General features: G+C 33.8%; 1 long non-coding RNA gene across 1 annotated transcript; it reads right to left on the bottom strand.

Moving 5' to 3' along the window:
• Positions 1-9179: 9179 nt before the first annotated feature.
• On the bottom strand, positions 9180-13629 carry LOC150033809 (uncharacterized). Its single transcript, XR_016532343.1, has 3 exons — positions 13312-13629; positions 10480-11495; positions 9180-9544 (listed from the first exon to the last, which is right to left on the bottom strand). It is a non-coding gene; the product is annotated as an uncharacterized LOC150033809 (long non-coding RNA).
• Between the last annotated feature and the right edge of the window lie 2929 nt (positions 13630-16558).

Here is a 16558-nt window from a genome sequence, read left to right as displayed (position 1 = left end):
CATTAATAATATGTCATAGTTACAACGTTCGATAATGATGTGTCATGTTATACCTTTTGATCGAAAAAATGGATTTGGCAATAGAATTTTTTTAAAAAAAGGGACAATAATTAATAAAACAGACAGATTCTGGGCTTAAATGTTGGTTTAAAGGGCTTCATTTGATTCTTAGGCTTCAGTTGCAACCGACATTAAAGGGCTTTAATGTCGGTTGCAAATTTCATTAAAGGGATTTAATGTCAAGTGCAGCCGACATTAAAGGGCTTTTATGTCAACTGATATTAAAGGGCTTTCATATCGGTTGCAACCGACATTAAAGACAATGTTATTAAAACCCTTTAATGTCGGTTTGAAACTGACATTAAAGACAACCGACATTAAAAAGCTTTAATAACACTATCTTTAATGTCGGTTGGCCTGAAATTCTTCTAGTGAATGGACAAACATAGTCGTGCATTTGGCATGCCCATGACCAAATTTGGCCTTGGGCATAAATGAATATGATTGAGGCATTGGCTATGCCACCTTTATTTCTTGCATGCCCAAGGCATAGCCACCATTATTTCTCGTATGACCACACTCAAGATCTAAAATGACTTTTGATCATAGAACTTAAGGAAAACTTATTAGTGAGTCAGTCTTTAGGTTTTTGGTCATAGGACTTATGATCGACTCTCCAGTAGATCAATCGTACTGCCTCTAACTTTTGGTCATAAGACTTATGACTAATCCCTCAGTAGGTTAGTTTCTCTCAAGTATTTGGCTTTTGGCCGAAGGACTTATGACTGGCTCCTTAGTGGCCCATTTCCTAGGCTATTGGACTTTGCATATAAGACTTATGACTAATCTCTCAGTAGGTCGTTAAAGTGATCTTAACTCAGTGGTATTAGCATACACTTTGATCTAAGAGGTCGGAGGTTTAATCCCCTACCTTAAAAGAACCTCTTAGTGGGGTTCTCTTTCACGGAATCATTTCATAGTTATTTGGCTCTGGCAAGGTTATTAAATTTTTTTAAAAATATATGATCTTTCATTACAGGTATTTAAAAAATCTTTAAAACATATCTATATTTATTGAAGTTGTCAAATATATATTATATTTTATCAATGGAGATCAAATCTTTTAAAAAAATATATTACTTCTATACTATCTTTTTTTTTTTAATCAAAACTTACCATTGCAACTTTTTTTAAGAAAAACTTTAAAAATAATATGTGTTTTATCAAAGGTTTAAACCGTTAAAAAAGATCAATATAATAAAAATAAATAAATAAAATTTTCTATCCTTTTCTCTCTTTAGTTGCATGTAGAACCACCCTCGTAAATTGTCCCTTTCACGTAAGCCATCATTCCTTGATAATTTATAGAAATACAAGTTATTGTAACTCTTTATTTAGAATAATTAAGAAATTCAGAAGAAAATGCATTAACTTGAAATTAGAGATCAGATCAACTTCAATCTTGCATGCATCATATCAAAGTGCAAGTTAGTAGTTAATTTGAGAAAATTATTCCAAAACCAACGAATCTATCATGCGAGGATTCAACGTGGCAGGGCATGAAATTAAATGCAAAGATGTCAGATAATCATAAAAAAGAAGCTGATAACCTTCCTTTTGATACTTATAAATAGCCCAAAGAGCTTCATCTCAAGTGTGGAACTTTCTACCAAGAGATTTGCCGAAATTCTGGTCAACTTTCTCCCCATTTCCACCATTGTCTTCAACCTTGAGCTTCTCCGTGAGGAATTCTGAGTGAGAGCTTAATCTTCTTCTCTAAAGAACAAGAGAGCACCATCCACTTCCATTGCAGCCACCATCAAATGCAAAGGGAGCAAGACATTGCAACCGACAGCTTGACATCTCTATTTTTGAACTTTACTCCATTTTCTTGTTCTTTTTAATTTGCATTAAGAATTTGAGATTGAGAAACTCATTTCTTCTTAATATGAATTTGATTTCCATTATCTCTCATTTATCTATGCTTTCTCTTCTCTCCATCATAAACAACTAAATTTCTAATGGGTTAAGAAGATTAAAACTGAAATTTTCATAAGTTTTGCTTAAGTTAAAGTTCATCTTGTTTAATGTGTGCTTAAACCATTGCTTAAATCCATATGAAAAATTGATTTAAGTAGAAATAATCAACTGCTTGAGAGATTAAGTGATTGTGACTTCATTAAACAAGGAAAGAAGTAGCTTTAGAGAGATACAGTTAACCTTTTGTCCAAAATTAACTTGAGCATGCATCTCAGAGATAAGACAAATGTAGCATGAAAACACCGAAAGGTGAATTCTTACTTTTATTATATAAGCTAATGTGACACTTTATTTTTATTAGTAAATATTTATCTCTCATCTATTCCCACCTCTATCCACGTCTGTTTGGTTCTATTATCATCTCATTTTTCATTTATTTTCTTTTTTTTCCTCATTCTTTTCTTCTCGTTCAAACATTTTTGAAAAAACTAAGGAGAGGTACCTGTTGTTACATGCAATGTCACAACATTCCACAAAGCATACAAACAAAAATAAATAACACCAAAGTTTAGTAACCCAGTTTGGTGTAATCTACCTATGTCTAAGGGTAGTGTGCCCAGAAAAGATAACTTCATGAATATATATGATAAGCAATTACAACGTAGTACTTATTTGTAACTATAGCTCAATTACAGTGACCTCATAGACCCTAATCACTCAATGCCTTTTACTTAGTCTCCCCCTAGATGTGAGATTTCATCTCTCATTGACTTAGGCTTCCCCTAAATATTGATATCAGTGAAGAAAGTCTTTAGGCTCCCTCTATGGTAAAGACACTCTCTCAGTAAAACTTAAGCTCCTCATAAACTGTAAGGCATCTTCTCACTTGATTTTTATTTTTTTCTCTCAAATGAAGACCACTTCATTTGAATAACTTAGGCTCCCTCTAAACTTGAAAATTCTTTTTCACATAGATAACAAATCAGACTGTATGGTTAAGAGTGAATCTCTAAACAATAGTAGCAAGACATTTTCTTCTTCAACGATCAATACACTTGTGACGACGTTTTCACAAGACACCGACTATCGAATTTATCATCAAAATGGCCAACCCCAAAACATAATCTAAGAGATTATAAATATGCACGGGGATATGTAAAATAGCAACCCTAGATTCCAAAACAGTTGCACACAAAGAAGGCAAGAATCATCATTTCCAGAAAACAACCCTTTGTCAGATAAGTTGAATGCTTAGACATGAGACATCTGCTTGACTTGAACAAATATTACCAACACACAAATTCAAATCAACCTTTACAAGAAATTTCATAATTTCAATGTAGTTTTGGGCTTGTTCAGAGAAGTCTTTCTCAACAGAAATTCGCCTATTCACGACAAACTTCTACATCTTTGCATTGTCTTCAGTGTGGAATGAGATACCATCCAAGGGTACTACAGAAAAAGATTTCAAAGAGTGCTTCTTCCTTTTAGGCTTAACAGAATGAGATACCATCCAAGGGTACCACAGAAAAAGATTTCAAAGAGTGCTTTTTCCTTTTAGGCTTAAGAGACTATTTACCTATTGTGCATTGAGGACTGTCACAATGGCTTTCATGATTAGATTGACCATCTTTCTCAAAATTCCACTCAGAATCAGAACCCTCTTCAGGCACTAGACTTTGAAGAGCTAGCACCAGCATCTCTCTCTTTCTTCTTCTCTTTGTGTCTCAACAAGTTAGTTGGAATGTTGTCATCTGATATGTCTTCAATGGATTTAGCCACCACCACTTTTGCTCTTATCACCAAATAAATCAGAACTTTCCTCCATAACATCTTCAGCACATTCGATATCAGAATTAACATGACTAAACATTTGAAAAGCACTTAAAATGTGCTTTTATTTACCTATTATTTAGATAGGGTTTCACTTATTTTTATTAGATTTGAGTTTTTAGGATTTGAGCAAAAAAAAAAAATGAAATTTATAACTAAAATGAGTCCAAACATTTCAATAAAGCATAATCGAGACAAATCGAGACCAAGTGTATTAAGGAGGGAAGAAAGTAGTAGAAAAATCAAGGTGTGCCAAAAAATAGAACAGTGCCACGACACTAACCCTGGCGCTGCTTCACATAATCGAAGCACTGCTATGGATAGGGAAGCGTCGCAATGCTACCAAAGAGTGCTGCAATGATGGGCGAAGAACTTTGCGACACGAGGGAGTGCAACATTGTGCTGCAATAAAGGGCAAGAGCACCATGGTGCCATGTTATTTTTGGAATTTTTTTTGTCACTTTTGGAAAACTTTACCTATTTATCCTAGGATTTTTTTACTGGCCACCACATAGGATTTTGGAGTTTTTGAGGCCTAGAGAGAGGGTTAGAGTAGAGTATGGAGTCTTCATACCGGAGTGATCGAAGATCGTTCGAAGGCCAAATTCACCACGAGAATGTGATTGGAAGTCGAATGACTCTTCTTTCCCTTTTGTATTCTTGAATTAATTTTTTGGATTTTGTTATTCTTGATATGGTTCTGGCTATGGAAGCCGTATTAGACTAAATTTCTCATAGATTTAGTGGTAGATGAATTCTTAGGTTAATTGTTGAATACTTTGCTTCTTGAATTATAGTTTGCATTTACACTTTCTAGCATGACCGTTCTTAATGCTTTTGAATGTTTTAAAATATTTGAATGATTCTATGATTTAAATAATTATTTAGCAAGTCGGGTTTAGATTAGGTCATTCTTGCTAGACTATCGCTTAAACACACAGGAAGTAGTCGGATTATGGTAGAGATTGTTAATAAAGAATCTTAATGCCATGCTTCTTAATTTGGTTTCAAGAAATTAGTTATCAATTATGTTTGCATGAAAAAAATTGTTTTCAAAAGATTCAATTTGGATTAAAGACTTCTAGATCTAGGTGTTATGTTAATTACTTCAAGAGTTCAAACAATTTTGTTCAATAATGCCTTTGACGAAATCTATTCCCTAAATCTCTTCGTCGATAATCTTCATATTCGATCACTTTTATTTCTTCCTTAGATTAGATTAATTATTTTCCATCGAAATCGATTCCCTAAATAAAATTGGAAGAATCTATGAATAACTAAAAGAATAATCAATCGGATTCCCTGGTGACGATACTCAACCAAGGTCGTTTTAACTATATTATTACTCGACGTGCACTTGCACCATATCAAGTTTTTTGGCATTGTTGTCGAGGAATTGACTTTTTATTTTCTTTTAATATTTAAGAGATTTGACTAATCTTAATTTAGGGTATACATTAGTTTTTTTTTTTTTCTTTTTCTTCTTTTTTTTTCTTTTGAATCTTTCCTTGGTTAATTAATTGTGGTGTTTGTTATGAGTTTCAATAATTATATGTGGCCTTATGGGGGGTTCCAACCTAAACTAGGTCCAATACCACCCCAACCACTCTTCAGTCTTACTCCTTACCCATTGAATTATCTCTCCTATGAATATGAGTGTTACAATCTAACCCTATTGGAGGAGAAACCTTGCCTAGAAGATCTGTTAAGGGAGTATACCTTAGATCTTGAAATGGAGAGGTTTATTAGAAAGGAAAGGGAGAGGTTGGCTAGAAGTTCATGTGGTAGAAAATGAGACAGCCCTAAACCTTATATGCAATCAACTTAGTCTGATAGTTATGTACTTTGATGATGAGGATGAATTGGAGGGAGGTGAGTCAATTCAAGATGAGGGTTGTGAGATTGAGAGTGAAGTTGTGCTTAATTCTTATAAGGAGGCCCAAGAGATTAAGGTTGAGATTGAAATTCCTAGTGTGACCATCTTTAGAGATTCTTCTCAGCATTGACCTTTCTCTATCTTAGGAAACTTGCCAAGTAGAGTCCACTAAGGAATCAGTTTGTGAGAATGAGGAAGAATTTATATTAAATGTTAAGGAAGATATTCATGAGATAAAGTTTGAGGTTGAAAAGCCAAATTTTTTATCCCTTGAAAATCCTCCTATTTTTGTTGACTCTTTCCTTACATATCATGACCTTTGTCAACAATTTTCTGAATTTTCTAATTTTGAGTCTTGTTCTTTTTATTTTCCATATATGAAAAATAACAAAAGTATTTCTTTGATTTTAGAAGCCATGAGAAAAAGGAAAGCCTACTTAACTTAGTACGTTATATTCATTCATGCAAGAAGGATCCTTAAAAATGAGAGAACTTTTATGTACCTTGGTAACGAATCTCCCTTGTTGTCTAGCTTTAGACGTTAAACATAGCGCTTCGAGAGGCAACCCAAGTTTTTTTATTGCTTTATGTTATTTCAATTATTTCCTTTATTTATTTATTTTTATTATTGTAGGTTGACTTCCATGACATTCCTTATATATTTCTACACAAAGTACTCATTTCGCTATCCTGTTCAATGGATTCCCGCACGCTCCCAAGCTTGTAGTACTTTCTTTGAGTGATGGTTTTATTCGTTTTCTTGAATTGGGGACAATGCATCATTCTAAGTTTGGGTGCGAGGCATACTTCGTACTTTTGTGTTTCTTTTGTCCTGTTATGCATGTTAATTAGGAATTATGGATGTTATGCATGTTGTTTGAATGAGTTGAAATTTGGAGTAATTTTTTCGATTTTTTAGTAGTGTCGAGAAAATTTTACATGCAAGCTTTTGATGATGATTGTCTATGATGTACTTTGAATATGTATGTTAGATGATCTATTGTGAAAATAGGATAGCATATTCTTGAGTTATGATTTGTTTAAGTCCCTTTTGGAGTCTCCCAATGAGCGCGTAGTCACTTTAATTTAGAACCTTTAATAGAATGATGATTTAATTTGAGTCAATTAAATTGTAACCTCGAAATGCCTCACCAGTTAGAGAGTTGTCTTGCATGATATTTGTAATGTGATACTAAGAGAAAAGAAAAGATTGTATTTGCTTGCTGCAAAAAAAATTTACACAAAAGATTGAGTGAAATAACATAATATCATTAAAAGAAAATATAAACTTGTGATACGTATGCATGGATAGGGGTAAAAAGAGATACCTTTATTCTGATTAGTTAGGATATTTGGGAATTAACTAGGTATGAGTCTCTATAGCGAATGTTTGAAAGCTAGTGCCCCTAGTTAAAAGAATGCAAGTTTAGGGATCCCCTTAGTGAGTTATTTCAGACATCATAGTTGATATATTACTTTCTTGAATGTTTTGATGCTTGAAGATTGGTGCATGATGCTAGAGTAGGGAAAAACTGGAGAAACTCAATTAAATCTAAAGCCAGTTTCTAAGTTTTGAATTGAATATGACTTGCACATACACATGGGGATAAAAAGATTTGGCCTTGAAATTTCTTAACAATATATGAGCTCGAATGTTTCTACTTATGGATCTAACATGTTATTTTTACTATTGAGGCTTGAACCAATTGCATATTTATTTAGAACTTTCCTAAGTTCTTGTTTTACTTTTGCTCATGACTAGTAAAATTCTAAATTTGAGACGGTAAAAAACACCTAAAATGTGCTTTTATTTGCCTATTATTTAGATAAGATTTCACTTGTTATTATTAGATTTGATGTTGTTTATTAGTGATTTTCAGGATTTGAGCAAAAGAATTGGAGCTAAAATGAATCAAAACAGTTCAATAAAGCATAATCGAGATAAACCAGGACAAAGTGCATCAAGGAGGGAAGAAAATAAGAAACAAATCAAGGAGTGTCCAAAAACAGGGCAACGCCGCAATGTTGATCGTGGCGTTGGTTCAAAGAATCGAAGCACTGTAGTAGACAAGGAAGCTTCACTGTGCTACCAAAGAGTGTTGTGGCATTGAGCGGAGTGCTACGATGCTAGAGGGAGTGCAACGCATCACCGCGATAAAGGGCAAGAGTGTCGTAACGCCATTTATTTTTGGATTTTTTTTGCCACTTTTGTAAAACTTTACCTATTTATCCTAGATTTTTTGGCCTGCCACCACATCGAATGTTTGATTTTTTTTAGGCCTACATGAATGGTTTAGAGTAAAGTATGGATTCTTAATGATGTTAAACTGATTCAAGATTGTTCCAAGGCCAAATCCGAACGCGATTGGAAGCTGGATAAATTTTTCCTTCTTTTGTATTATGGAATTAATTTTGTATTTTGATATTCTTGTTGTAGTTCCATCTATGAAAACCATGTTAGGCTAAATTTCTCATTGTTTTAGGGGCAGACAAATTCTTAGATCCATTATTGAACACTTAGCTTCTTGAATGACAATTTACATTTATGCTTTCTACCATGACCTTGCTTTTGAATGTTTGATAAATAGTTGAATGATTTCATGATTTAAATCTTTCTTTAACAAGTCGGGTTTAGATTAGATCATGCATGCTAGATGATAGAGGCAAAAGATGGGGCGTCGTAAACCTCTCTCGACCAATCAAATAAATTTATAATTCACCGAACAAACTACTTATACTACTAGGTCGCACATGCCACAAATCTGGGATCGAACCACAAGGAGCTAAGATAGAATTTCTCTAAGCTAAATTAGTCTCTGGAAAGCAGTAAAAACGGGAGATTTTGGATTTTTTTTATTTGACAAGAAAACTAAATGCAGGAATTTAAAGTGTGAAAAGTAAAATAGACTGTGAAAAAGAGAGAGTAAAAGCGAGAATACCTTCGTCGATTAAGAGATTGTCGGGCTATCTATCGATCAATTCGTTGATTAATCATGTAAATATTCATGGGTTATCTACTTCTCATGCCCAATCAAATGTATAGAAATTTGAACAAACTCCCTAAGGAAAATCAACATGATTCCTAAATTAACTGAGCAGTGTCACACAAGCCTATTTACTTAACTGATTGCATTAAGCTATTGGATTGATTATAACATTAAGTTAAATTGGCTAAATCTAACCTAAAGTATTTTCATTCCTTAGGTTTTTGTTATCTTTCGCTATTGGGTGATCCTAGAATCCTAGTAATCGAACTATAGTTATAACTAAAATCTATTATTACTTAAATTAACCATGCTTTAGATACAACTACAGACACCTAAAACAAAGCATGGGCGAATGAACATATAAGTATTAAGGATTAAGTTACCAATTTAATCTACCCACATGCTCATTCTCAACATTCAAATGAGGAAGAAAAAAACAAGAAAAAATAGAAAAACCCAGAAAGATACATCAAAATCTCATAGAATCTATAGAAAATGCTCATCAAATCTTAAAATTAAAGTTTACGCCTTTAATCGTTCATCACATCGGAATCCCGATGCCAAAATATACAAACAAATCTAAAAATAGAAAGAAATCTCATGAGTTTTAGATAATAATGGCAAAAATTGAGCTTGGAGCTCTCAAAATCGACTAACTCTTCTCCTCCCCTAACCTAAAAAATGAAATTTGCTTAAATAAAATTGTGTCAGCGCTGGGTTTGTGCCTTGCGTGTGCGTCCGTCAAAAGGCGTATCATCGCAATGCTCTTCCAAATCTTCAAATATGCAACTTTTGAGAAAATGCTCAGGCACATCGCCGCTGCATTGTTGCTCAACGCTCCTCAGGGACATTTTCGTCACTTTTGCTCCTTTAAAGTCCGATTGGTTATTTTAGATTCTAATTACTCCAAATTAATCCTAAATAGCTCATAACGGTCAATTCTACTTCCTAGGTACTCAAAACATATAAAAGCACTAAATAAATACATCAAACACAGATAGGACCTTGAATTAAGCGAAGCGAGATAGCACATTTCTTATGCTATCAAACACCTCTAACTTAATTCTCGATCATCTTCGAACAAGGTAGAATAAAAGATTCACACAAAAATATGCTTGCTCACAATCACAAGGGTTGTTATTCTAGTCTCAAAAGTCTCCTAGGATAAGATTTGCAATAAAAAAAATGAAATTTGATCACAATCAATCGATGAAGCACATTTTAAGAATGATTATAAACTTATTCATACATGAATGAGGCCAAAACCTTACTAATTAAGCCCGCACAACTCAAAATGGTTTTATATTGATCTCAATTCTTTTTCCCACTATTATAGCTCAAGCATCAAAACACTCAAAATAGTAATATATCATTGAGGCGCCTGAAATTAAATTCTAATGGCCCTAAACCTGCATTCGTTCATCCTAAGAGCACTAGCTTTCACAAACTCACTTTAGGGAACCGTACCGACTCTTTTCTCACGGATTTCATAACTGATCAGAGCAATGACATTTGACAGGATATCAAGAGAATGGTCATCTAAGCTAGTAGTAACATCATCATTATCCTCCTAAGATCTATCATTACGTTTTGATTTATAATCTTCAGTATTAAGAATACAATCTACAAACTCAGTACTCAAACCAACAGAACTAACAGGGTTAGATGTTTCAGAAACCCTAGTTTCATTCTCAAAGCGATTTTCATCAAGGGTACTCGATGCATTCACACACCCAACATGCAAAGTCTCAGCAGATTCAACAACACTTTCAATAATAGAAGTACTAACACTAGGCACATTACCTGGTAGTGTCACAGACTCCCTCTGGGTATGAGTCGTGGGTACTTTAATTCTAGAGCCTATGAGGTCTTCCATGGTTAACGCTAGGGAAGTTTCACCCTTTTTTCTTCTTCCTTTTCCCTTTAGTTATAAGCCTAGAACTTTTTCATTTAGCAACAAGAGAGGAAACAACACCTTCTCGATTCGCATCAACACCTGTTTCATCAGGCAAAGCAGGAACATTTTCTATGAGGGATTCCATCATTTTCCTTCAATTCGCTTTCTCCTTGTAGTGCACTATTTTTGGTTCAGAAGTATGAGTTTCATCACAAGTACTTACCATTCTTCTTAACAAGTTCAAAAACAAGGCACGATCAAGCGAAAAGTTGAACGGATTGTAGATAGAAGAAGACGGGAATTCAAAAATACTTTTCCTGGCAAAACATAACTGACCCCGATTAAAACCAAGACTCATAAAGTAATTAGTTTCCACTTACTAAACCATGCACAACTAGCGTCGTAAATGAGAACCGCATGTCACTGATGCACAAGGTGGGATTTGAATCACTTCAACCCCACTCCTCCACTTTGAGTAATTGCTATAAATCAATCTCGCTTAAGCCCAATGATGCTTTAGGGGCTTCAAATTGACTAACATCGTGAAAATATCATCAATTTGTTTATTGGTACAAACATGTTCTAAGACAATCTGCTTGTTTTTAACCAATTCCCTTGTAAAGTTAAGTTTGATATCAATATGTTTCGTTCTACTATGTTGGACAAGGTTTTTTTATATATATTTTTAGCGCTCATATTGTCACAGTATAATGTCATGACATTTTGAGAGACATCATATTCTCTTAGCATTTGTTTCACACACAACGTGGTGTATAACTGCTACTAGTTGCTACATACTCAGCCTCTACTATAGAGAAAGATACATAATTCTACTTTTTTCTGAACCAGGATACTAGATTGTTTCCAAGAAAGAAACATCCACCTGAAGTTCTTTTGCAATCTTCCGAATTTTCAGCCCAATCTGCATTCACAATATCCAACAATGGAGTAATTAGTATCAAAAGTATACAGAAAAATATACTCACTGAACTCACTGATACCGTTTATGTATTTAATATTTTTCTTGACACTCAAAAAATGATTGTTTATAGGACTTCCTTGATATCGACATAGACTCCCATAGTAAAGGTAATATTAGGTCTACTCGTTGCGAGATATAATATACTTTCTATAATACTTTGGTATAGACTCCCATCATCATTTGAACCATTAGAGTCTCTGGACAATTTGACATAAGTAGGTGCAAGAGTTCGTTTCACACTTGTGTTTTCCAACCCAAATTTCTTCACAACAGCTTTCGCGTATTTACTTTAGGAAATGAAAATTTTGTCCTCTAGTTGTTTGATTTGAAATCCTAAGAAATATGTCAGTTCACCAACCATACTCATCTCAAGCTCAATTTGCATTTGTTTTACTAGGAGATCCATCAATTTTTGTAACATTCCACCAAACACAACGTCATCCACATACACATGAGTAATCACCAAACTTCCTTTATAATTCTTCACATCCACCCCTCCTTTCACATACCCATTTTTAAAAAGGAACTCGGTTAGTTTGTTATACCAAGCATGGGGTGATTATTTCAGCACATACAAGGCCATCTAGAGCTTATACACATGATTAGGATAGACAGGATCAACAAAACCCTTAGGTTATTCAACATAAACCTCTTCATTCAAGTATCCATTTAGGAACACACTTTTAACATCCACTTGATAGAGTTTGAACTTTAATAGACATGCAATACTAAGGAGTAACCTGATGCAGATGAGCCACATGAGCAAATGTTTCATCAAAGTCAATACCCTCTATTTGATAGTATACTTTGGCTACTAGCCAAGACTTGTTTCTAGTGACAAGTCCATCTACATAAGATTTATTTTTGTAGATCCATTCTGTGCCAATTACATTAGTTGACTCAAGACGTAGAAATAATATCCAGACCTGATTTATTTCAAATTGGACCAATTCTTCTTACATGACGTTCACTCAACATTCATCTTTCAATGCTTTTGCAACATTCTTTAGTGCACATTAGAGTAAAGTAGATATTCCCAATTAATTGTAAATAGTCCACTTTTTCTTTCTTCCTAGTGGACACTTCAACATCTATATTGCCAATAATATTACTAAAGGGATGATTCTTCAATATTCTCAAACCTTTAGAGGAGATATTGTGTTCAGAACTAATAGGAATGTTAGAAGAAATGTCATGAGCATTTTGACGAACAACTATTCTTGTTTTACAGGATCTGCTGTGATAGTCTCAATCTCATTTTCATCTATTTCAGAAGTAGACTTCATACCATCGACTCCATGACACACTTTATGTGCTTGTTATAAATCCTGTAAGCTCGACTATTAGCTGAATACCCAAGAAAGATTCCTGATCAGCCAATATGTAACAAGGACTGCCAAATATATGAAATATTTGACACTGGGTTTTTCGCCCTTCAAAATTTGTAATTTGTGCAGTCAGTGTCAAGTCATAGAACAATTCTATTATAAATATGACAAGTGTTGTACTAAGGACTTCAACCCAAAATTAGTAAGGAAGATTATAGGCATGAAGCATAGCACGAGCCATCTCCTGTAAGGAGTGATTCTTCCATTCAGTAACACCATTCTGCTAAACAGTGGTGGGGGTAGAAAACTTATGATGAATGAAGGGATTGAATCCTAAGAAAAAGTGCGTGAACGCCATACGATTTTTAAGTTCAATTTGAAGCCAAAATAAAAAATGCAGAGAACAATAAAATTTTAGGATAACAAACCTTATAATCAACATGCTATAGGGAGAAGAGAAAGAAATTCTACTTATCCTTGTAGAATATACAATCTTCACGTTTCCTCTCCGGATCTCACAAACGACCACATCCTCGATCTCACCACCACTAATGCACAAAACACCACAATGAATGAGACACTACCATGAGGACTTCCTCGTTATTCTTAGGGACGAGAATCGTGCAAAGTTGTGGTCTTGCACTCCATCTTTGGTAAGAGAGAAGAAAGAGAGACAGGGAGAAGAGAGAATATCGAGAATTTCCATTAGGTGGAAGATGATCAATCTTCCACCCCTTCATCTCCTGTATAAGATTGGGGTTGAGAGAATTATAACTCCCTTCCCCTTTTTCCATTATTTATTTAAATTTCAAATTTCATAATTTTGAATAATAGAATAATATAAGTTGACTAACTTAATATATATTAATATTAAATCATAGGTTATATCACATATAACCTATAATCTATAGTTTATATTATATCACGTATAATATAACCTATAGTTCATAATATTCCCATATGACCTATAATATTAATATAAATCATATTGATATTAATTTTTAACTTATAAAAAACAAATCACATTCATATTATTAATATTTGAATCATATTCAAATCATTATTTCTCTCATGAAACTACATAAATTTAATATGAATCGCATTTACATTAATTTTAACATTTAGTTTTTATATGAATCTCATTCATATAACAAATATTTGAATTACATTCAAATGTTTATTTCTCTCATTAAATTATATAATGCATCACCATACATTATACTTTATAATGTATCAATATACATTATTTAATTGTATCTTTGTATAATTAATTCCTTTAATTAATTTGAACAATTAAAATTCAACAAAAAAAAATTTGATTCTCATTAGTCATTATTGAACTAACGAGGAGACCTTATGGATCTGTAGATTGAAGCTTCATCAATACTTGGTTAATTAATTCTCTTTAATTAACTTAATCAACATTCATTAACTGCCGGTTACTCCACTAAAGACCGACAACTGCATTCTTCGCACTACAGATATATTTTTGTGTCTATTAGATATAACCAATCAATGATGCATAGTCCCTTCACAATTTGCTCACAAACATAGCTGGGTCAAAATTACCATTCTACCCATGTAGTTACATCTAATTTCTTAAGTACCACTGATCTCTCTAATGAACAATTAGTCATAGTCCAACTATGATGGAACCCTTCTCAGGCCAGGACAGGGTGAAACGCCTCATTGTTCAATCCTAGAATCAGCCTTTAAGGGAGCAATTTATCTACTTACCCTAACAATAGGTAAAGAGTGAATTCCTTCTTATGTAGCCGTATTCCCAGCTCTCCAATTAGACAAATCCCCAAAATGGTAGGTTTATTGAGTCGGCAAATTTTGTCACTCTCACTTATACAAATCAAAGGATCACCCTCATAGGCAAGAGTTCACAACTCACTCAAGATTCAGGTCATGTCACCTATGGTCAACCTGGTGAAATGTAAGTCTCTTCTAGTAACAGCGTTATAAAGAGAGACTCAACATTTCGTGGTCTGGTCTCTTACAAGCTCTTTATATAGGATACCCCCGCTCATATGTATCCACAAGAATGATCAGATCAGATCATTTGTAGCACTTTACAACAATTGTAACAACTACAAAGCAGGTCGTTTTAGTAGTGTTACTAAGATAAATCACCTAATCTTATCCATATACTATAGACCATTTAGATTATCACTTAAACATGATCCACATGTATGTCTCCACATCTATGTGTAAGTTACATTAGATAACCTTAGATCTTAGTTTAATAGATTATTGCATAAGTTACTTAAGACTAATCAACCATTGATTCAACTAACATATAACTCCGAGGCTTTAGGGCATACATCCCAATAATCTCCCACTTGCACTAAAGCCAGGAAAATCTAAGCTGGTAAAACATGTATCCTATACCTTACATGCTCTCCCACTTGCATTAGAAAATTTGTACCTTAGAAAACATGTATCTAATTTTCTAGGGCAAGTGGGAGAGCATGTAAGGTATAGAAACATGTATCCTACTTGCCCTATAAAATATAAGCATGTAAGGCACACTCTATACCTTACATGCTATCCCACTTGCCCTAGAAAATTAGAGACATGTCTCATAGTCTCAGACCATCTAAGAGATCCTCTCACACTTTAGCCTAGGGTATAGTATTGTGATGCTACAAGGCAGAAAGCATTGGACAACCTCAAATTTTCACCGAAATCCTCCATTCTTCGTCTTGGTCCTCAGCAATGCTTGCCAACACCGAGACCCGGACTTTACAGAATCAATAACAGTAATAAAATTGCCAAAACCAATAGGCCTTTACATCTTTGATCAAATTAAAGCAATAAATCTATGGTGCCAAGACTCGAAAACATCTAATTGCAAACCATATTCAAAAAGTACATAACCATTCTAGAACGTAAATCCCACCTAAACACTGATTAAACAAATTGAAAATTAAAATCGTACGATTTGGCTATGATACCAATTTAAGGGATTGAATCTCAAGCAGAAATGCGTGAACTTCATACGACTTTAAGTTAAAACAGAAAATGCAGAGAATAATAAAATTTCAGGATAAACAAACCTTATAATCAACATGCTATAGGGAGAAGAAAAACAAATTCTACTTACCCTTGTAGAATATACAATCTTCATGTTTCCTTTCCAGATCTCACAACAACCACGTCCTCAATCTCACCACCACCAATGCATAAAAGACCACAAAGATTGAGATACTACCACAAGGACTTCCTCGTTATTCTCAGGGACGAGAATCGTGCAGAGTTATGGGCTTGCACTCCATCTTTGGTAAGGGAGGAGAAGGAGAGATATAGAGAAGAGAGAATATTGAGAGTTTCTATTAGGTGGAAAATGATCAATCTTCCACCCCTTCATCTCATGTATAAGAGTGGGTTTGAAAGAATTATAACTCTCTCCCCCTTTTTTCATTTTTTTTATCTAAATTTAAAAATTCATAATTTTGAATATTGAATAATATAATTTGACTAACTTAATGTATATTAATATTAAGCCATAGGTTATATCACATATAACCTATCATCTATTGTTTATATTATATTACATATAATATAACCTATGGTTCATAATACTCTCATATGACCAATAGTATTAATATGAATCATAGTCATATTAATTTTAACCTATAATTTTATATGAATCACAGTCATATTATT

Source organism: Benincasa hispida, chromosome 9 (genome assembly GCF_027475165.1).
Source record: "Benincasa hispida cultivar pf3 chromosome 9, pf3_genome.v1.1, whole genome shotgun sequence".
Taxonomy (NCBI): domain Eukaryota; kingdom Viridiplantae; phylum Streptophyta; class Magnoliopsida; order Cucurbitales; family Cucurbitaceae; genus Benincasa; species Benincasa hispida.
Note: the sequence above shows the minus strand (reverse complement) of the source record. Positions and strands in the feature narration are given on the sequence as shown.